At 40.9% G+C, this 22,935-nt stretch overlaps 1 long non-coding RNA gene across 2 annotated transcripts; it reads right to left on the minus strand.

Moving 5' to 3' along the window:
• Positions 1-2,536: 2,536 nt before the first annotated feature.
• LOC144281606 (uncharacterized) lies at positions 2,537-15,420 on the minus strand. Of its 2 annotated transcripts, XR_013350044.1 has the most exons (3): positions 15,304-15,420; positions 7,318-7,486; positions 2,537-2,663 (listed from the first exon to the last, which is right to left on the minus strand). It is a non-coding gene; the product is annotated as an uncharacterized LOC144281606 (long non-coding RNA). The 2 variants fall into 2 exon arrangements; XR_013350045.1 differs by lacking the exon at positions 7,318-7,486 and having other exon boundaries at positions 15,304-15,410.
• Positions 15,421-22,935: the final 7,515 nt, after the last annotated feature.

Below are 22,935 nucleotides of genomic sequence, written 5' to 3' on the forward strand. Positions count from 1 at the left end.
ATTGTTATACTGATGCCTCCAGTATATATTCCACTCATCATTTGTTATTTATTTATTATTTGACAACTACTGTTGAGTACCTATTTCAGGCAACTGTGCAAAGCATGGACATGCACGATCATGAGTAAAAGCAGACACAATTCTTTCCATTATGAGCGTATAAATATAAAATGGCAGCTGTGATAAACACTAGGAAGGAGGGAAATGAGGCCATGAAAACCTAGGCCAGGGCTATTTGTCCAAGTCGGTGGGACCAGTGAGGATTTCCTTGAGGACATGCCATTAGAGCCAAGACCTAAAAAATGAGCAGCAGCTAACTCCACGAAGAGGGAGATGGATGTGAAAGAGTGCCAGACAGGAGGAACACTCTGAGCTCAACTGCTGTGGCTGGGGAGGTGTGGCAACCCCAAGAGAAATACCAGGGTGGTCGGAAATGTGGGGATGGAAGCCGTGGAGGAAGATGAAGTTGGGGAGAGGGCCGCAGAGACCATGCAGAACCTCAAGTGGCATTTAGGAGATTTATACTTATTTATCCTAATAGGAGTGGGAAGTCACTGGGGCTGGGGGTAGAGATAAATGTTGGGGGTATGGATTAATGTCTTAAATAAACCATGGTTACAATACGTTGCACAGATTGGAGAATGGAAGCATGGAGATCAGTTGGAAGTGATTGTAGTTGGCCAGGTGAAAGATCAGGGTCATTTGAACACAGTTTTGTTGCTGGCAATGGATTGAAGTGTAAAGGTGGTGAGTTGTTTTGTTTTTTAGGAGCTAAAATCAAAAGGATTTGGAAAGGAGCTTATTATGAGGGTGGTAGGCAGAGGACACTCTCAAGATTGACTCTTAGATTCTGTCTTTTGCAGCCCGATGAATGCAGTGCATTCGCTGAGAAGGAACAGTGGGAGAGATGGTTTGGGGGCGGGAGGGGAGCAACTCGTGAGTTGGTTTGGGAACTATGTTTATTTTGAGATGCCTTTGAGATGTTCAAGTGGAAATGTCAAGTAGGGAGTTAGATCTATGGATTGGAACTCAAGGAAGAGGTTGAGGCTGGGAGCTACAAATTTGTGAGTCATCTGCCTCGTTTCAGGGATGTAAGTGTGTGTGGGCGAGACAGCCTGGGGAAAGGAGATAGAGTGAGAGGTAGAGAGCCAGGCAGGAAAGCTGGAGAAGGTTCAGCATTTATTCCAAACCCTCATCCCTGGTTCCTGGCTTCCACGAAACCATCAGATTTGAGGTGACCTGACCACAAGAAGACAAATTCTCGTCCTGGGGATGTCAGGTATCACCATCTCTGCACCAGGACTTTCACAAAATAAATTCAAAGGTGTTTCTGATAATGCCATAGGTCCTTGAGGATGGGTGTACTTGATGAGAGGATGTACAGGTCATGTGAATTTTGTATTATAAATTAATAAATTGCCATTCTGCTGTCATTTCAGATATGATGCATCAGTCACTCAGAACCCCACAGGACAGAGTGTCAGAGCCTTTGTCCCTTTCAGAAGGCCACATCCAGCCAGAGTCTCTCTTACAGACCCCACTTCCAGCCCCCATACTACTTAACTTATTTTTATATCGCGACATTCAGTCTCCATGGAGCCAAAGGTAGAGTCTTGCTATGTAGAGATTCTGGAGACACTCAGATCTTGAGGAAGAGGGAAATGGTTGAGATTAAGCATCATGCAAAATTCTAGGCTATCAACGTGGTCTGAGTTAATAACTGCTTGGCAGCAAAGCCCCCACCTACGGGAGAGATTCCAAACTTGTAAAACACCTGGACTGCACTGCTACGTGCCTTTCTTTTTCAAAACCAAGAGGTCAAGACTTAATTTCTTATTGTGTTCTCTAGATGTTTTTTTTTTTTTAAGATAAAAACAGTTCACAGTTAAACACTTCACAGGATTCATGTTTACAGTAGGAAAGTATAACAGACAAATCTATAGGTATGGGGTTTTTATACTTTTATTGTCAGAGGCATTTTGCTTCAAAAGGTTCTTCACTAATTTTGGTCTTCAGTAAATGAATGTATGTTCACATCTCCATAATTATGTTCACATTTGACACATTTTGCTTTTTGGACCTTTTGTTTTGCTGTCATGTAATCAAATTATGTCTTACAAATAAAAGTATAAATAGAAGCAAATGTAGACAAATTACTTAACCTCCTTGCACCCCAATTTTCTCATCTCTCAAACAAGGACAATAATACCTACAGAACGGGGAAAACAATTTTCTCACCCTCCTCACTTTTCTGTCTCAAAATAGAAACTTCTGCCTTTTAGATTGAATTAAGGCTTTCTGCTCTTTTTTTTTTTTTTCACTCTCCTCACTGGCTGTCCCCATAGGATGAGAAGCAATTTATATAATTGGAGAAAAGAAGAGAATCTGACATCTATTGCTCCATGTTCACCTACTAAGCCAAGATAGCGTGTTAAAACTTGGGGTACACCTATGACCCTCTCTCTCTACTCCTCCATTTCAGTTAGGGTGAGGCTAAACACAACCAAAGGGGCCCCTAATATGTGTAAAGACTTGCCTCCCAGTAGCAGTCCAAGGCAGGTATTTCGTGGTTGGTGAATACCTTTCCTCCACGCATCATTCAGAGACTGAGATCATTTCATCTAGGGCTCTGCTGTCCCCTCGCTGGGAGTATCTGCATCCCACTAGAAAAAAAAGGAAAGATAATATGTATGGACAAAACCTATTTTTAAAAGCCTTGGTTCAAAATGGCACACAACAGAGAGTTGAGGGAAACTCCAGTCCTTTTTCAAGTTTTTGGCCTCTTGGCCTCTTGGTGCTTGATGGGGTTTGTGACAGGTAATCATTCTCCGTATGATGTTCCATAAGCTCACATTTACCAAGTGTGGATCCAAGGATCTCTGTGTGGGCTGTTATATTAGGAGTTGTCTCTGACTTCGAGGCTAAGTTAAATTCTCCAATCTACCTTCAGAGCAGACTAGTTAATTGCCATGTTCTGAAGCTGGACTTCTTAGTTGTTGTTGTTGTTGTTTTTTTAATTTTATTTAGATTCAATTTACCAACATATAATAAACACTCAGTGCTCATCTCATCACATGCCCTCCTTAATGGACTTCTTAGTTTCAAATACTGGTCTGCCACTTACCACAGGTCTCTGTTTCATTCTGTTTCATTACTTTTCTCTGTCTGTGTCTCTCTGTTTCCTTATCTGTGAAATACAGATATTAATAGAGCATACCTCAAATCATTATTAGGAGATTAATTAATTCCTGTAAAGCACTTAGTAAATACTCAATAAAAATGATCAATTATTATTACTAGTAAAAAAATTCTTGTTTAATGTATTTTTGACTAGTGTCTATAATTTCTCAATTGGACTGAATGCAAAGGGAATAAGAGGCACATTAATGAGCATCTGACATTTACCTTCAAGTATACCAGTGCTGTGACTGGAACATGCTAGAAATAGTGAAAATAGAAAATATAGGGATCCCTGGGTGGCGCAGCGGTTTGGCGCCTGCCTTTGGCCCAGGGCGCGATCCTGGAGACCAGGGATCGAATCCCACGTCGGGCTCCTGGTGCATGGAGCCTGCTTCTCCCTCTGCCTGTGTCTCTGCCTCTCTCTCTCTCTTTCTGTGACTATCATAAATAAATAAAAATTAAAAAAAAAAAAAAAAGAAAATAGAAAATATTACAGGTTTTCAAGTTCTTTCTTCAATTCGGGGCCTTAATTTTTTTGTGTTTTCTTTTGTCTTTAGTCAAACACATCCTTCCTTTCTATTCTCATTTGTAGTCTATAACTCGCTCTGTCAAGATGCTTAGATTTCTAAATTTGAAATTAATGTACATAGATCCTCCATAGATGACTCTTCACTTGGTCTCTGTTAATTTCTTAATTTCCTGATTCAGTCATGCTTAGAACTATCTCATACAACTTTAAGAGCTTGGGATCACTGAATATGATTTTTAATGCTCTGCGTACTTTGTTAAGAATTATCATAAATTTTGATCTTTCAGGGGAGCCTCTTACTTTCTGGGTAAGCCTAATCTCCCTCCCCACTTGGAATCAGATCCCTATTATTCAACATAGAGATTCTCTTTTCCTGAATTCCTGGGAATATCTCAATCATCTCATGGGCTGACTAGTCACCACAAATACTGATCACCTTGGACGTGTGACATGTGGAGCCATAATGTCATAGAATGCTCTAAGGGTTTTGTATCTGTGCAGGACTGCCAACCAGGTTATCATCCATCGTCTCATTTAATATCCAAGTAGCAAGTAGTTCAATTTATTGATAAGAAACTAGGGATCTAAGAGGTTAAGCACCTTTGTCAAGATCACCGACTGACTTTGTAGACACTTGGGCAACAGTACAGGAGTTCTAGTTCCACGTTGGACATTTCTCTCCATTTAAACTATACTTCCTTTGGAACTGATAAGCACACATAGATTTCAGCTCTGCTACTTAATTTATCTTTTCTACCCTCCAGTTTCTTCAACTCTCACATGGGATTAATACTATTGACCTCTCAGGACTTCTGTGAGGCTGGCCCCTCACAAGCATTCCATTATTATGTTAAAAGAAAGAAAGAAAAAGAAACCAGAAGAAACAGAGGGTTAGGTCCTCAGAGAGAAACAAAATAATTATGAAATATTGTCTTACGTTTTGTTCTTTATAATTTTCTAGGCCCCTCCTAGATCTAAGAAGTTATCCAGGGCTTTTGGGCTCCCTTGCCTTAAGAGGACTTTGTGGTACACAGTTAAACTATCTGAAGACTACATCTTTCTGTCTAAACTCATAGATGAAAATATGTTTGGTATCTAAGATTAAAGGTTCATCGGATTAGCAGGGATTCTCAGTCACGTTCAACCCATTCCCTCCTGGTACCTGAAAGAAGTGGCAAGATCTTTTAAAAAAAATGCTTGGCAGACCCTGGAAGGCTGAACACTTGGCCCTGAGATTTTGACATCAGTGACACTCTTGAAGCCCCAAGTATGGCAGAAAGGCTGCTACCTCTCAAGGGCTCATTTGGGCTTAGACAATGAGAATTATCTGCAGCAACCAGGATAGGCTGAGCATGAAGGACTCTTCTTCCATTTTATTCAGCCACACGAACCACAGGATGCTCAAGAAAGCCCTACGAAATAGAGTAGTTCCCCACCAAATGATTGAGTTTTCCTCTCCAAACAACCTGGTGAGATAGGACTCTGGTTAGATTTCTTATTTAAGTTAATTAAACAATGTGATGTTCCTTATTCACCTTATTTGTGGGACTAAGATTCAAATCTACTAAAATTGCATAGGAGAGAGAGAGAGGAGAGGGAAGAGTGATTTATGCCCAACGTAGTAAACCATTAGAAGGGGAAAGAAATCTGCCTATGAGAGAAGGAGAGAATGACAAATTGTAACAGAAGAGTAAGAGGACCAAGAGATTAGATGCCAAAGGGCAAAAGTCATGAATTTCTATTAATCTTATTAACCCTCCTGAAGAGGGTCACCCTAACTTCTGTGTACTAGTCACCTGTTGAACAACTATTGACCAAGTACCTTTGTTCTTAGAAACTTGGCTTAAGCTATGCCATCCAAGGCAAAATACCAGAAGGGTAATGAGAGCCACTTCTTTTTCATGTTCTTTAATATTAGGAACTCTGCTGCATCTTACTGATTTATGTATGCCCAGCATCCTGTAACTATAGAGAACTGAATAAAACTTCCCTAAGTACATTATAGATTGAATAATGTAATGAATTTTTCTACTTCATACAAAAACTTTTGGATATCTCATACAGATTCTTCACTGTACACTAAGCTGTGGTCCAATTACTTCCACCATGATTTCTGTAACAGAACTAAAGGGGCTTAATCACTCAACATCATTTTATATTGATGATAATCATACCTTTCTGCAGCCGCACCTTACTCATTCTAAGTCATCACTGTCTATTAATCAAAACTCAGAGAATAAAGATTAATATTTATTTGCTTTAAGTCAGCAGGACAAGGACCACATAATCACTCTCCATCTGTTTCTTGATAGTCACATATGAAATAACAAATGTCCTCTTTGTGAGCAACATTTTCATTACATGCATCTGGTGGTAGAGAAAAAAAAAATGTGTTGCCCTCTGGTTTATAGTTCCATTTTAGTAACTGAAAAAAAGTGTAAAAATAGGAATGCTGTGTGTATAAATAACTATAGCATATTTCTCTCTGTTGTATGTACTCATAATTTTCTAATAGTTAACAATTTAACATAATATGCTATTAAGTTGGAATTTATAAAACAAGTTTCTTAAATTAAAAAAATCAATGTTCAAAGTGATACTTTATTTTAGACATTCTCTTGCGGAGATAAATGCAGGGAAAGGGTGCAATAATTCAGTCCAGCAAGTACTTACTATGCAACCACTGGGTGCCAGCACTATTTCGAGAATTTGCCTGTAACCATAACAAGAGGAGTAAAAATCTGGGTTTTTTTTTCAAGCTATTTGGATATTTTCAAGCTGTTCAAATTTTTAAAAATATTTATGCTCAATGTGGAAGTAAAAGAGAGGGTCAAACAATATGTCTAGCTTAACAGTGGGGGAGAAGAAAATTCTCATTTCTTCACTGCCTAGAAAAGGAATGAATAAACAGATCATCTTACTGTTTAAAGAAAAAGGTAAAGATTGCTTTGTGATCAAAATGCCTATCAGGGAGCAAGTTTTTGTATGTTCCTAAAAGCAGGAGCTACATATTAGGTGGAAGCATCATGCTAACAAAGAGCGTCCACTGGATGGCTGTTGAGGTTGTTTTTATCTACACAATACAACTTGCCAAAGCAATCAGTCTTTAGTGTAGTCACCAAGAGGAGCCCATCTGCGTGTTCTAATTGGAATGTCTGGGAAACCTGAAAAGCTCAAAATAAGTATAAACAGGTTGTCTTTTTTTTTTTTTTCTAAGAGTTTAAGTCATCTCTACACCCAACGTAAGGCTGGAACTTACAACCCTGAGATCAAAAGTCACATGCTCCACTGCCTGAACCTGCTAGGCACCCCTGTCTTTTGAAAATTAATAAACAAATTGTGGTAGGGTGTAGGAATATATTAAAACAAATGAGCAGGAGTTGGGAATACTTCAAAAGAATGTGATTTGTTTGTTTGTTTGGCAACTCTCTAACTTCTATATTGGCAATGTCTAGGAAAGCCTCTTTGCTCTCCTGATCACAGCTTCTCACACATCAGATGCAACAGCTGTTTTAACTGGCACATCCCCACAACCCTTCCTGACAGGAAGTCCGTGAGAACAGTGAATGTAATCAAAACTGCAGAATTTAGGGAGGCATACCACTGACCAATTGGGAATGCAGCCAGAATCCTGGAGCTACTACTTCATCCTGGAGCAAGGAACATGGCACGGCTCACAGTCCTACCATCCACTCAATGGAAAGTCCTTCTCTCCCAATCTTCTGTCTCCCCTCATAATGACTTGCCTTGGTGTAGGATTGTTCATTCAAAAGTGCCCTGCGCGAGACATGAACACCATCTTCTGAAAATGTATGTTTTGCATACACCATTCCCATAGTTTATAAGCACCAGATTTATACAGAATATGCAGGAAAAGCAGAGTAACCGGATGGGTATGATAGTCAGGTGATAGTATGGGTATATGGCGAAAGGATTTAAAGACGGTATTTTTATTTTACAAATTAAAATTTTAAACCAGATCGTTTGAGAACTGGACGACTTAACAATCCTACTGGAGTGATGTGCATATATGGGGCAGGTGTTATGCAAAGGACTGGAGCTCGCAAGGAATGAAGCTGTCTTTCAACGTTTTTATCTCAAGGGAAATCTTACAGAACAAACGGCATAAATGGATACTGAGCCAACAGATGACAAGAGGACTTGCTCCATTCTCTGGAAAATATGATGATAAGAAACAGATTTCAGCTGTTCTTTAAGTTTTTTCTCTACTGGACAACAAAGCTGCCAAGAAATGAGGATACACAGATTATGACACACACATAACCTCTCCACCTGCATCACATCCTGACAAATCACAGCATTTCTTTGCTTCAAGGGTAGGAAACCTACTCAGAAAGAGAAATCATCTTCTCATATGAGATACTGTATTCTACAGAAAAATCAAGCAAAACAAATGAGTATTTCTATGACATTGTTTAGAAAATGGCTCAAAATTCCTCTCACATCAGTAATCAGAGCCTCGTGTAAACACTAGACTAGAAAGTAGACTCCCACTTTCACCTCCACCAACACAAACAGGCAAATAAAAACAACTTAACTGAAGAGAAATTAGGTCAATGTTCTATTACTCTATTTTTAAGTACACATTAATGTTTAGCTTGTAGGCCTACCCTTGATTTTTTTTAGAGCCCAAGGCAAGAGCATAAATGGAAGCCTACATACCATCTACCTTTTAAATCGAGCAAATGGTTCTTTCCTTCTATTGTGACAAATATACTTTCATAACAAAAAAATCAGAAAATAAGTATACAGCTAGGTTTTTTCATATAACTTAATTTGGCAAAAGACCAAAGCTGAACAAATTTAATTACTATTGCTCATTTTGGGTGTTCGGTTGATGGGCTAGTGATCTCTTGAGAAGTCTTGATATGTTCAACCATAATGCATACATTATTCTAGGTTTTCATAAAATCTATTTTCTTATGTTCCTCTCAGTACATTCATTATGTTTTTGAAATCGAGATTTTTATATAGTTTTCTGATAACAGCAATGATTTAAATAATAATATGCAATTATATTCAAAGCACAACATTTAAATGTATTTTCATCAAAAATAAGAATTTATGTAAAAAACAAACACTTTCAGTTTCAAACTAAATGATAATTGTTCTAAAATATTCATTCTAAGGAAAAATATAAATTATAATTAGTAAATAAAAATACTTTAAACCAAAATTATTTAAATTAATCTTATTAGGGATGCCTGGGTGGCTCAGTGGTTGAAGGACTGCCTTTGGCCTAGGGCGTGATCCTGGAGTCCCAGGATCGAGTCCCACGTCGGGCTCCCTGTGTGGAGCCTGCTTCTCCCTCTGCCTATGTCTCTGCCTCTCTCTCTCTGTGTCTCTCATGAATAAATAAATAAAATCTTAAAAAATAATAAAATAAATTAATCTTAGTAAATAGGGTTATTAATTGATTATTATAAATAATGTATATAAATGTTTGTAAATTTGTATGTTAAAATGTTTATTTATAATAATCGATTATTTATAATGGTCAATCAATAACCCTACCATTCAGGGTCCACGTAGATGCCAATGTAAAGAACCAGTATCACATTTTATTACCAGATCTACAGGTGCAAATTTAAAAGAAATAAATCGTTTAATATTCCACGACATTCTATAGCTGCCACGTGCATCAGTTGAGAATACCACACCAAATTTGTGAGCCTGGACAGAATCCTGAAGGGGAACATGTAAACAAGCGAGGTATACCAGGACCCAAGTAGCACAAGATTGAAGGTGGTGAAAAAGTGGTTACTGTGGAACAAAAAACTACCCCAGCTGTTGGGCTACTTGATGAGGGGACTCTGTTGTGGTCCAACATACAGAGTCCAGAGATGCTGGATAAACTTGGGCTTGATTCCAGTAGGTATGGCTATCTGAGGAGATTTAACCTGCTTGGTGGGAACACGGCCAAAGGCGTCCATAGGCATCCGACTATACTAGAAGTCAAGAGATGGATGGAACTGTGGTTTCAAGTGACGTATAGCAGAGCCTCCTTGAGTAACACGAGGGTCCAGGTAACAGAGTTCAGGCTCCATTGACAAGCCTGTCAAAACTAGGCAGGATGTCAGGGCCCCAGCCAAGTGGGCTTGGGTGCAGCAAAAAAGCTTTCTATCCAGATGGGTTTTGAAATGATGAGAGAAAACCGAAGCAGATGTCTGGAGATATATACATAGATTCAGCCAACACAAGAGCGGTGTGGGGGAAAGCATTGATTCAGTAGGCAAATGGTGGGAGACAAACAGGAAGCATGTGGACCCCAGGTCCCTTCCACTTGCTGATGGTGCAGATCTATTTTCTGCCATGGTGAGAATAGTTTCTGTTTTGGGTTGAAGTTGAATCTGAATGAAAAGGCGTTTGTGATTATAGCTGAGTGGAGCTTACGAAGACATAGGCTGAACAATTTAAAAATAGTGCCATGGCATGGCATGATTTTTAAGTGCATTTTATGGGATTGTTGGTATGGAAATTATTTATTAGAATTTTAATTTATAGGTCCAATATATTGGTGACATCTAATTTAACTATGATGACGTTTGACCTGATAGTCATGGGTAAATTTTGTATTTTTTTAAAATTTTTATTTATTTATGATAGTCACAGAGAGAGAGAGAGAGAGGCAGAGACACAGGCAGAGGGAGAAGCAGGCTCGATGCACCGGGAGCCCGACGTGGGATTCGATCCCGGGTCTCCAGGATCGCGCCCTGGGCCAAAGGCAGGCGCCAAACAGCTGCACCACTCAGGGATCCCTAAATTTTGTATTAAAATATTATGCAAGGTTTTATTGATTTATTTTAGGTGGATGTATATATCAAATGAATTTTGGAAAGTCTTTATTATACACCTTGAGACTCTTGATGCTATTCCCTGTGAGTGAATCTGGGGCCCTGTGATTCTGCAATGACCTTAATATAGATCATTTTTGTGACAATGCTGAATGCCTGAAAATGTGTACTGCATTTTAGTATCAAGTGTAAAAACAAATCTCTATTAGGAGGCAAAGCTGATCCATGGATCAGCTCTGTCCCTGAAAATGCAAATTTCTGAACCCAAGATCTCAGCAGGAAGATAAGATATATTCTTTCCAGTCCTGAAAGTCAATTCCTGATTACTCTTAGATTCTAAAGATGGTTTTCAATGCTGTCAGTAATACTGACATTATATGAGATTTCAAAGAAAAAAGTTTTGGATTTGGAACTAGAAATTTCAAGGCAGTGGCAAGGTGATACACCATTTACCTGTTCTTACTGGCTTGTCATTCCAAAGACTTTGTCTTTATATGACACGGGAGAAGCATAATCAAGGAGCCAAGTAGCCACTTAGATTTCTGTGCATTACAAGTTAATAATACATGGCAATCAGTGAAATAGGAAGTGGAAATCATTTTTATTGACTCTTTTCCTAAAAAGGTACTATCTTTAATATTTTAGCTCCACTGAGTGATCTGAGCTGGGAAATCACTTCCCCTAAGAAAATGCTTTGGTGGAAAATCTATTTTGTTGATATTCAGGCAAATGCTTTGATTTTAACTATATTTTCATATTATTTCCTGCTTATATCCATTAGAAAAATAGCCAGCAGGACAATCTACCTCTAAATATAGGCTCCTACTTTGCTGAAATTATTTTACCAACACTCAGCTTATTGAAATAAGTGTCCGTGTTACAGAAATGTACCATAATGTGTATTTCAGAAATATATTTAATAGGGTAATTTTAAAATACACATAAATGAATAATAGTTCTTAATCTGAATGGTATCTGACAATCTGAGACGGCATAAGAGAGGGTATTCCGCAAGTATTCAATAATTACCACTTAAAGTTGATTTCCTAGAATCAATTTAAAAAAATTATAAGTAAAAAAAAACCACATAATATGAAATCTACCCTCTTAACAATCTGTTAAGTGTACAGTACAGTGTTGCTAACTCTAGGCACATTTTTTAAAAAATTTTATATATTTATTTGAGAGAGAGAGAGAGCATGAGTGGGGGAAGGACAGAGCGAGAGGGAGAAGCAGAGTCCCCCTGAGCAGTGAGCCTGACCTGGGGCTCAATCCCAGGACCCTGAGATCACGACCTGAGATGAAGGCAGATGCTTAACTGGCTGAGCCACCCAGGTGCCCCTCTATGCACATTCTTGTACAGCCAATCTCTAGAACTTTTTCACCTTGTAGGACTGACTCTATACCCATTGAACAGGAGCTCCCTAGCCCTCCCCTCTGCCCCCTGTCCCTGGCAATCACTCCCAGCATCACTTTTAATGAATAATCCTTTATTTAATGTTATACAGTTCTAGAATTCTTTAAGAGTATCTATACATATTATTAAGAAATTTTTGAGTTGTTTTTATTGAATAATTGTTTCCAGAATCTCTGAATGCTTTCCAGAGATGGATAGCCAATTTTTACTTCTTTGTTATCTGGTGTTTCTGTTATACAACATGATTTTTAAGAGGTATTTTGAATAAGATGAAGAGATAGGAAATAGAATATGTATATCTTTGTGTATATATTGTGTTCTTTTATCTCTACATCTGGCCTCAGGTTAAAAGGCTAATTTTTCCCTATCTACAAAGTGATTTTTAAAAGGTATTCCTTGATGTGTCTTGATGTCTATCTGTGCAGAGTGGCATCCCCTTGCTTGGCTCTCAAAACTAGATTGGGAGATAAAAATTTCCAACAGTGGGAGATAGTTCGTTCCCTGCCTGAATCTTAGATTCTTGGTGTTCTTGGCAGGAACTTACTATCTTTAGTATCTCTATCTTTTATATTCCAAATTCTTCATATCCTGCCAAAATTCAGTAGCCCCCTGGACTTTGCCTCCATTTTTATTTATGCAAAACCTAAACATGATTTTGCTTGGATGACCCATGAGTCTATCTCCTTTGCTTCCATTGTCTCACAAATATCTCACCAGAGCAAAAAGGAAGACACTTTGAAGTCCTCCCAAAAGCTGTTCCTTCATCATTTTATGAAAGACTTAAAGAAAGAGAGAATCTAAAAGTCACTTGATTTTGAAGATGTTCTCAGTATTGTTAACAAGATGAACACTATATAAGATCTAACATACAAGGCTTTTGGAACGAGACAGAAATGGTACAGTATCCTGGTCATCAGTCACTGATGGCAGTCACTGCCATCTATCACAAGTTACTTAACACTGTTACCCTTAGTTTTGTCATTTGTAAAAAGACAGTAATATTATTCATTTGGCCAGACTATTGTGGGAATTAAATTATATAGTATATTTGGAATACTTGGTATAGTACCAGTAGGTACGTGGTTGGTGCTCAACAAATATAAACACCTTTTTTCCTCTGTCTCTACATCAGAAACCCTACTTATTTTGGCTGTGGGTAAGAGAGACAATAAGGGCGATAGGGAGGAGATTAAGAAAAACATTGTATTCAAATATACAGGCATACCTGTGAGCAGCCATCATGCCTGGTGGCTTTAAGCTGTATTATTTGGGCAAGGGATTGACACCTGTACCTACAGCCAAGTTAAAGGAAGGGTCAACCAGGTGAGTGCCCAGTACTCTGATCCATTGGGAATATAAAATCATAACTGAAATAAATTGGAAATACAATTCATATTTGGCTCTTTTCATATATGTAAAGATGACTGATCCCTTGAATTACAACTCAAAACTTACTTTGGGTCAGAATCAACCTGTCTCCACCGAGTGTTTATGTAGCATATTTCTGTAAGTAGGTGGCGTGGGGCAATAATTGGCCAGGCCACTAACCCTAAGACTGAGGACTGTAGTTGCTGTCAGCTGAAATGTTAAAATTGATTACAGCACGTGATATATGCTATTTGCTGACAACCAGTGATCTACGACTAAAGTTTAAACATTATAAGAGGTACATGAGTGGTTCAGTCGGTTAAGCATCTGCCTTTGGCTCAGGTAATGATCCCATGGTCCTGGGATCGAGTCACACATCAGGCTCCCTGCTTCACAAGGAGCTTGCTTCTCCATCTGCCTCCCCTTCTCTGTCTCTCATGAATAAATAAATAAAATCTTAAAAAAAAAAACATCGTAAGATATTTTCAAAGATGCTGTCTTGTCCTGCAACATCACAAAAATAAAACTTAATGATAGAACAGGAACCACAGAAGCATGGGGAATGTTTTGCTGGTGTGAACTCATGAAACGGAGTGGGAGGTTGGGGGGGTGGCTGAGGAGAAGAGAAACTGAAAATGCTAGAAAAAACTTGTAAATATATACATTAAGATCGCTTACCTTTTGTGAATGTTAGTGATTAGTGCTGTCCAAATGACAGTACAGATCTCAGAAATAATTCCAGCTAAAGTATTGTGTTATTTTCAATGTGTATAATTTTCTCATTTTGAACATAAAGAGAAATACAAGTTGAACAGATATTTTAAGGATATTGCTTAGAAGGGGTGACACCTGCATATCTTCATCCTACCCTGCCCATTTTACTAACTGATACCTTAGGCCATAAATGTTCACTCTACGTCTAATACGAAGAACTCACTCAAATAACAGACACAATCACATTTTTTTAGACCTAAATACCCACATATGCATAATCACATACTTACATATAAATATACCTAAGGAAAAAAATAAATATACCTAAGAAATAGGTAAATCAAGAATAAGTGAAAGAAAATAAGAGTCAAATGATAGGGGCTTAGGAGAGGAAGAGGAAATACAATAAAAGATATTGCAATTAAATAGAGGAAGAGAACAGCTTTGAAAAATAAAGACAAATTCATAAAAATTACAATACTCAACTTCAAGATTTATAAAGACTCAGTAATCAAGGCAGTTGATTATAACATAAAAATAGACAATGGAATCCATCGGCAGAACATATATATATCCAGAAATCACTTACATATAAAAGTCAATCGATAAAGACGAAAAGGCAATTCAATGGAGAAAACAGACATTTTTAGCAAGTCATGATGGAACAATTAAATATCCAAGGACAGAGAGAGAGAGAGAGAGAACTTTAAGCAATACTTCATCCCATAAATAAAAACTAAGTCATAATGGTTTATAGATCTAACTCTAAAACCCAAAACTATAATGCTTCTAGAGAAAAGCAGGAGAAAGTCTTTGTAACCTTGGATTAGGCAAACATTTCTTAGAGACAACATCAAAAACAGGATAAAAAAAAAGATCAGCTGGACTTACTCAAAGTTAAGAAATGTTTGCTCTTTGAAAGAAATCATGAAGAGTGAAAACACAAACCAAAGGCTAAAAGAAAATGTTCGCAAATTATGTAGCTAATAAAAGACTTGCGTTTTAAATAAAGAACTCTCAAAATTTAATAATAAGAAGAATGCATTTTTTTAAATGGGCCAAAAAAAAAAAAAAAAAAGATTTGAAGCATGGAAGGACTCTAAACACTGTTGCTAATTTGCAAATGAAGGGGAATTTGTGAGAAGGAAGGTGGGCAGCCTCTTAATGCTGAGAGGCAGGGAAATGTGGACCTGAGTCCTACAACTTACTCCCAACACCTGAATGAGCTGGGGAGTGGATCCTTCTCCAGACCCTCCAGATGAGAGCCCAGCTGTTCTTACCCCTTCACTTCCATCAAGTGAGACCTTGAGCTGAGAACCCCGCTGAGCCGTGCTGGGCTTCTGACTGCAGAACTGAGAGCTACTACATTTGCTATAAGCAGCCAGCAAGAACGACAACAGAAAAGATGGGGCAAATGATTTGACCAGACTTGTCACCAAAGATGTGTGGGTTGAAAATAAGCGTATGGAGAGATACTCAACATGGTTATTATTAAGGGAATGACAACACTAAAATGTGATATCACCGGTGGGATGTCTAAAATTAGAAATATTGACTCTATCAAGTGTTGACAAGAACGTGGAGTAATTGGAACTGTCACCAGCTGATAGTGGGAACGTAAAGTCCGGCAAACACAATGGGACTGCATGATTCAGCCATCCCACTCCTCGGTGTTTACCCAAGAGAGATGAAAGCCTATGTCCATGCAAAGACTTCTCATGAATGTTCATAGCAGCTTTGTTTGCAGTAGCCAAAAACTGGAAAGAATTCAAATCCTCATCAGCGGATACATGGATAAACAAATCCTATTGCCATACAGATAGGCTATTACTCAGAGATAAGAATAAATGAACTATTAATACACACAAAAACATTGAAGAATCTCCAAATAATTATGCAGAGTGAAAGAAGCCCCTCTCATCAAAAAAAGTACCCAGCATTATTTCCATTTATATGAAATTCAGAAAATGCAAATTCATCTGTAGTGACAGAAAGCAGATCAGTGCTTGCATGTATCACATGTTTGTGATATAAATTACAAGCGACATTTGGCCAAAAATCAGTTTGGAATTGATGAATCTAATGTCTTCATCATTTGTCCACTTCGATTGGGGACTGACTTTCAAACCGACTACTAAGAAAATAAATGTCTTAGCTTCAAATCTACCATTGCAGACAACCTGTTTTCTTAATAGTTTGTCTCTCTCAGGGCAGATCTTCACATGTGTGAGGGTGACTTGGTTGTTTTTGGCATTAAGATTTAAAAGCTAAAATAAATAAATAAATAAATAAATAAATAAATACTTTCCTGAAATGAATGTAACGTTATGTGTCAATTACACTCTAATAAAAAAAATTTAAATGCTTTCATAGGAGCAAAATATGCAAAAATAAAAGAATAGATTCAAAAGAAAAAGAAAGAAAGAAAAGAAAAAAAGAAAAAGAAAGAAAGAAAGAAAGAAAGAAAGAAAGAAAGAAAGAAAGAGAAAAAGCTAGCAAGCTAGTGTTTGGAAAAAGTATAGAGTGGTGCAAGTTTATATGCAAGGCTATAAATATACCATTCATTTATAATTATTAAATAATAGTATTACAAATTATAAGATATTTACTAATTTAATGGGGAACTTAATTAAATCTATTGCAAAAGTTTAAAATATATTGACTTCTTGTCATGTATCATTAGATTAATAGACCAAACTCCAAATAGACTTTCTAGTCACTTGATAGCAATAATAAATGGATTAAAAATGCTTTGTGAGGTGCAAATTTGTGGAGGGGTTTTTAACATAATATTAAGACAATTATAAATGCTTTATTTGGTTTTCCAAATTATAATTTGCACTAATACTTTCATTATTTTGCTGGAGTTTGGGTTATGTTACTTGTCTCAGCTATTTGTATAATACATGATGTGGATTATGTTAGGAAAAATGTCTACACATGATTTGAATACATCTTACTTTTAAGATTTATTTATTTTAGAGAGAGAGAGCGAGAGTGTGCAGGCATAGAGAGGGGCAGAGAAAGAAGGAAAGAAGCAGGCTCCCCCCCAGAGCACAGAGCCCCCAACGTGGGGCTGGACCCCAGGAACTTGAGACCACGACCTGAGCCAAAACTAAGAGGGTCGGGACGCTCAACCCACTGAGCCCCCCAGGCACCCCTAAATACATCTATTTTAAAAAATATATGTGGAGTGTGTGTGTGTGTGTATTTTATAGGGGAACTTTTCTATTATAGTCTGTGTAGTCTTTGCATGTTTTGATACCAGATTTGGAGGAAAAAAATCAAGTAAAAGTGCTTGACAAGGAAAGTTCTTAAGTATCTTATCCCTAGTCATCTGAGGGGAGGGTAGAGAAGGAAAATATGAATTTAGTCCAAGCATCTTGGCAACAGCCAAGAGTTCCTTCTCCTGAAGTAGACCCTAATGGGGATGTGGTGGTTTGAATGCGAGAAGGACCAGCACTGGCCTGCATGGTGGGTCAAGCATTGGCTTTTGGAGTTAAAAGTCCTAAGTTCAAATGTCAGCTCCACCACTAGAGGCTATGAACAATTCATGAAACTTCCCCACGCCTCTCACCTCTCACCTGTAAGACAGGAATAGTAATGGTACCTACCGACCAGGGTGGTTGTGAGCCTTAAATGAGATCTTAAACATAACGTGCTCTGTGAAATGCCTAAAAAGTGTTCGATGGCTGGTGGCTATTTTATAAATAAAGGCAAGCTGCATGTGGGTGTGGAGCAGTGCAGCACTAGAGGTTCAGGACTAAAGCTGTTTCGGTGGGGGAAGAACAGGCAATGGCTTGGGTGAGTACTCTCTTCTAACTAGCCACTAGCCAATGCTCCCATGTAAATTCAAAATTTTTTTTTTTTTGTAAATTCAAATTAATTAAAAAAAAACAATTTAAAATGCAGTTCCTCAGTCACACTAACCACGTGCAAAGTGCTTACTAGCCACATGTAGCTGATGGCTACTACATTGGACAGTACAGACTTAAAGCCACCTTTGCAGAAAGCTCTAGTGGACAATAGTGGCTTAAAGGATCCGTGTTGGGCTGAGGACCAGGGCAATATTTATGAGTAACCGGCTTGCCGAATGTCCACATCAAAACTCATCTCTCTTGAGACTCTTGGACTGCTTTTTTTTTTTTTTTAAGATTTTATTTATTTATTTATTCATGAGAGACACAGAGAGACAGGCAGAGCCACAGGCAGAGGGAGAAGCAGGCTCCATGCAGGGAGCCCAATGTGGGACTCGATCCTATGACTCCGGGATCACGCCCTGAGCCAAAGGCAGCTGCTCAACTTCTGAGCCACCCAGGCGCCCCAACTTATCTTTGATTTTACAGAATCTGAGGTTTATCAAAACTCTGCTACCCAAGAGTGTGCGCAATTTTTCAAGCTGTTAGAATATTTTTGATCACTGTTTATACCAGTGGATGTGAATGCATTCAGAGGGATTCTATGAAGGAGGCTGTCCTTGCTTTTCTTGATTGAGTTTCTAGATTCTATCATTAGCCTGAACATCTCTGCAATTATCCATATCTGGTCATTAACATGTTATTCTACACTCCTCCTCCTCCTCCTCCTGGTCCTCCTCCTCCTCCTCCTCCCTTCCTCCCCTACCCCCACATCCTCTGAATTGCAAGCTGGGAGACTGTGAGATTTTTAAAGTGATCATTATTTTAGTAGCAGCTGGTTCTTAACCGCCCCGGGTTTGTGACAGAGGTGACAGGATCTGTTTCTGTGGCTGTATTGTCCTAATTATATTCCTAATGGATCACAAGTTTGGGGACAAAGCGATGTCACATATTGCAGTGTCTGCAGGGCAGCATTTTCTGGTATGCTGGGAGCATCTAAATGTAACATGTGTAGCCAATGCATTTACTGTCATTAGTTAACCAAGCAGCTTAGTTAACCAAGCAGCGCGTGTGCCTCTTTCAGCTCCCTGACCCACATTTCATCCACGCTCTGCTGTTTTTCTCCTGCAGGGTTATTTCCTGAGTAAAGCTCAGGGCTTATGAGTCCCCCAGCCGAGAGCTCTGTTCTGACCTCCCTAAACAGGCAGTTTCACCTGCTGGGCTAGTGTTTTTCTGCTTCCTAGTCAATCTGTTAAGATTTTAGCAGGAGATTCTTGGATACCTTTTCCGCAAAACATATGGGAGATTGTAATTACTTTGGCCTGGTACAATTTTAGAATTGAGAGAGCAGGGGAAGAGGTGCAAATCTTCTGTTCATAAATAACCAAATCTGTGGGCACTTTAAAAGGCATTCTGTGCAGCCGGAGAATTTATGTGCCACATTTCACCCTTGGCACACTTTCCAAATGAATTGTTCAAAGAGAAGTTATATTAGGACAAATAGAAATGAAGACTAAGACCAGATGTGGATTTTTAGTTAATATTTATGCAACACCCAAAGGGAAGATGGTATTGCACAATAAACTAAAAATGTCTTAGGCAAATAAGGAAATCTTTACCCCGAGGACCTGGCACTGCAAAGGTATGAATTATACAACAAAGGCCTGGGAATGCAGAACAAATGCAGGGTAGGTCGGGGCGACTATAAAAAAGAATTCATTGAGGAAGTGGTGAGGTAGCAGATGTGTGGAACCTACTTTGGGAAAATAAGGGCTTAGCACTTTCTTGGCCAGTCTTGTGTCTAAGGTAGAAAAGTCAAGCCAGCCAGCCTAATTTCCTTCATCTGTGGAGAGTAACAGTAGCTTTAACTAGAATATATATATATATTCAGAACGGAGGTAGCAATGTCACAATGGGTAAGTACAGCTTAATAAACCAAAGGGCGATGTCCCCAGATTTGAAATGATCTCCAAGGATAGTGATGACACCTTTTAACCGATTCCCCTCTCCTCCTAGGCCGGTGTCCAAGGAAGGTAGAGAACGCAGACATTGGTTCCTTCTCAGTCCTTGGAGAGTAGCCTGAAAGCAACCAAGGTTTAATGCATTGGAAGACTATTGAGACCCACATTGAATTAAAATGAGAAAATCTGTTAAAAGCTGGGTTTTCAGCCTCCCGTTTGATCAGGGAGAACAAACTGTGCATTTCTCCCCATCTCCCAGGCTCCCAATCCCCAGGAGCTGGAGGTAGGGAGAAAAGGAGGAGGTTGGAGGAGGGGTGTAGAAAATATTTATTTAAAACTATGGGAGACAGCTCTGGAAAGGCTTACGAGCTTTTAGCACCGTGAGCTTTTACTACTTTCATGCCTCTGAGTCCTCTTAATTATTGAAGAGAGCTGTCTGTGTGTGACTTACCATAGGTTTTCCTGCAGAGCTGATGTATTCTTCAGAATTTTTAACCTACTTCCTCCCCCTTTCTTTGTTAATTCTTCACTGTTTAACACGGATATGATGCAAATGTGTGGATTTTCAGTTGCTAGATGGTTTCTGTTAAGTACGGTTATTTGTTCTTCTATTGCCAACATTTTGCCTTGTTTTCAGTTTTTTCTACCCATCCAGATGTTATAGGCTCTGGCTATTCTGTGGAAAACCAGGTCGATAAGGTTCCTTCCTGCCCTCTTGGGGTCACCATTCTAGTGGGGGTTCCAGACACAATTCACGCTCTGAAGAAAGGCAGGGGACAAAGATTGCTGAGAGTGAGGCAACTTCCCAGTGTGGGCTGGGAAAGCCTCTCAGGTGAGAACATTTGAACTAAGATCGGGATGCTGAGAAGGAGCTGGAGAACGTCTGCGAAGGCATCCCATGGGGAAAGAGGAGAAAGTGGAAAGTACCAGAGGAGGAGGAGGTCTGTGTTGCTGGCACAAAGTCAGGGGAGAGAAGGGATCAAGGCCAAAAGAGGGCCTGGCTGGCCATGGTAAGGATCAGCACTTTAATTGATGGGTTTCAGGAAGTCATTGAACATTTTAAAATAGAGAGATTGTAGATTTTCAAAAGAATCTTGTATTACCTGAAGTTACGACTGTGGGGAGTGGGGAATTGCAGGGGGAGAAATAAGACCACTTTGAAAGTTACTGCATTAGTCCATGCAGGAAGTGACAATAGTTGGACTAGCGTTGGACTAGCGTGGACGTCATGGTCTACATTTTGTAATTTTGTAGGGATGCATCTAGGTTTTAGTTAATAACTAAAAGGAAAGGAGAAAGTTGGAGGGAATAAGAATAACTATAATAATTAACATTTCTATTGCACTTAGGACTCTTCTAGGTGTTTCACAGGTTCATGACTTTCATCTTCATAATAATGGTACCTATAGAGAGGTGTTCTCTTCCTCATGCTTTATAAAGGTGAGCAAAAAGGGGGCACACATTGGTTAAGTGACTAGCCAGAGGTTTCTCAGATAATAAAAGCACAGTAGAAACTCCCAGCTCCTGGGTGCTCTTCCTCCAGTGTATTAGGATCCTATTTGCAGTGGAGGGATATACAGCAGACGCACTTGATGGGCCAACTAAGTGGCTTTTTCAAACTTTTCAATGGTGAGCAGAGCTTATGGAGCTAAAAAAAAAAAAAAAAAGGTAAAGGATCAGTTTCTGCCTGTAAAGATGCTACTCTCATGCATGCTTCCGTATGTGTATCTCAGGGAACAAAAATGGGTCCGTCATTTCTATTATGAGCGAGGCATAATAGATATAATAAATATTCATCATGTCATCTGTGTCTACACAGATTTTTATTTTTATTTTGTGAAATCAGGAAAAGACGGAGCTGTGTCTCGCGGACACCCAAACCACAGTATTTACTTTCCAGGCCGCTGCCAGACATCCCGGGGATTCGATTTCGGGGCGGGGGGTCTCGCTTGGAGGCCGGGTTGGGGGAGCGGGCTGGGGAGCCCCGCGGTCCGCGCTCCCCGCGCCGCGCGCGCCGGGCAGCAGGGGGCGCTGCAGCAGAGCCCACCGGGTCCGCGCCGGGAGGGGGCGTGGCAGGCGGCCCCGGGCCTCCGCGGTCTCGCAACTTGGGTCCCCGGGACTGTCTACACGGGCCATTCTCCTCCACCGTGATGTATCAGGTTGGACGCCCTCCACCAGCCAGCCCTGCATCCGGGCGGAAAGGCAGGGGCACGAGCCTCCCGCCTCCCTCGCCCCGGGGGCAGCGCCGCCCCGGCCGCAGGCGCGTCCCTAACTGAGCCTCCAGCACCGCCGGAGGCCCCCCCCCCGCAGCGGCGGCGTGTCGGTGCTGCTTCTCCTCCTTCGGGGTCCTTTCTTCTTAACCCGACTGCGGGAACATCTTCTCCCCAGACGGCTTCCCGTTGACACCTGGGGCGACGGCGCTCGGAGCCGAAACCTGCCGCTCCTGAGGAGCCCCCGGCTCGCCCCCCCGCCCCCCCCCGTCCTCCCTGCCCCCCCCGACCCCGACCCCGACCCCCGCGCTTCGGCTCCCGCGCCGTGAGCGTGCACACGAGGCCGCGCGAAGCTCTGGCCAGCGAGGCTGCAGCCCTCGCGGAGCCGCTCGTCCTCCCCGGGCCCCAGGGCCCCCCCAGCCCAGCGGACACACGCCGCGCGGCCGCGTCCCCCCGGGCTCGGTGGTCCTCGGGCCGCGCCTCCCAGGGCGCACGCCAGCACCCCGTTGGGCCGGCCGCCGGCAGCCGCCCTGGGGTCACCCCGGGGCGTTCCAGAGTGAAATCCAGAAGGTGAAAGAAGCCCGAAGGGGGCGCGCGGTGGGCAGCGGGGGCCTCGGGCCTCGGGAGCCGGGAGGAGGCTGCGCTGCAGCCGGGGGGCGGGGGGAGGAGCCAGAGGGGCGGGGCGAGGCCCGGCTGGGAGGCGAGGGGCGTGGCCAGGGGCGTGGCCAGGCCGGGATGGAAGGCGAGGGGCGGGGCGACGCCGGGATGGAGGGCGGGCGGGGCCGGGCGAGGGGCGTGGCCAGGCCGGGATGGGGGGCGCGGCGGTGGGCGGGGCGAGGGCGTGGCGGGGCCGGGATGGAGGGCCGGCCACGCAGGCGCGGGGG

The sequence above is a fragment of the Canis aureus genome, chromosome 13 (genome assembly GCF_053574225.1).
Source record: "Canis aureus isolate CA01 chromosome 13, VMU_Caureus_v.1.0, whole genome shotgun sequence".
In the NCBI taxonomy this organism is placed as follows: Eukaryota; Metazoa; Chordata; class Mammalia; order Carnivora; family Canidae; genus Canis; species Canis aureus.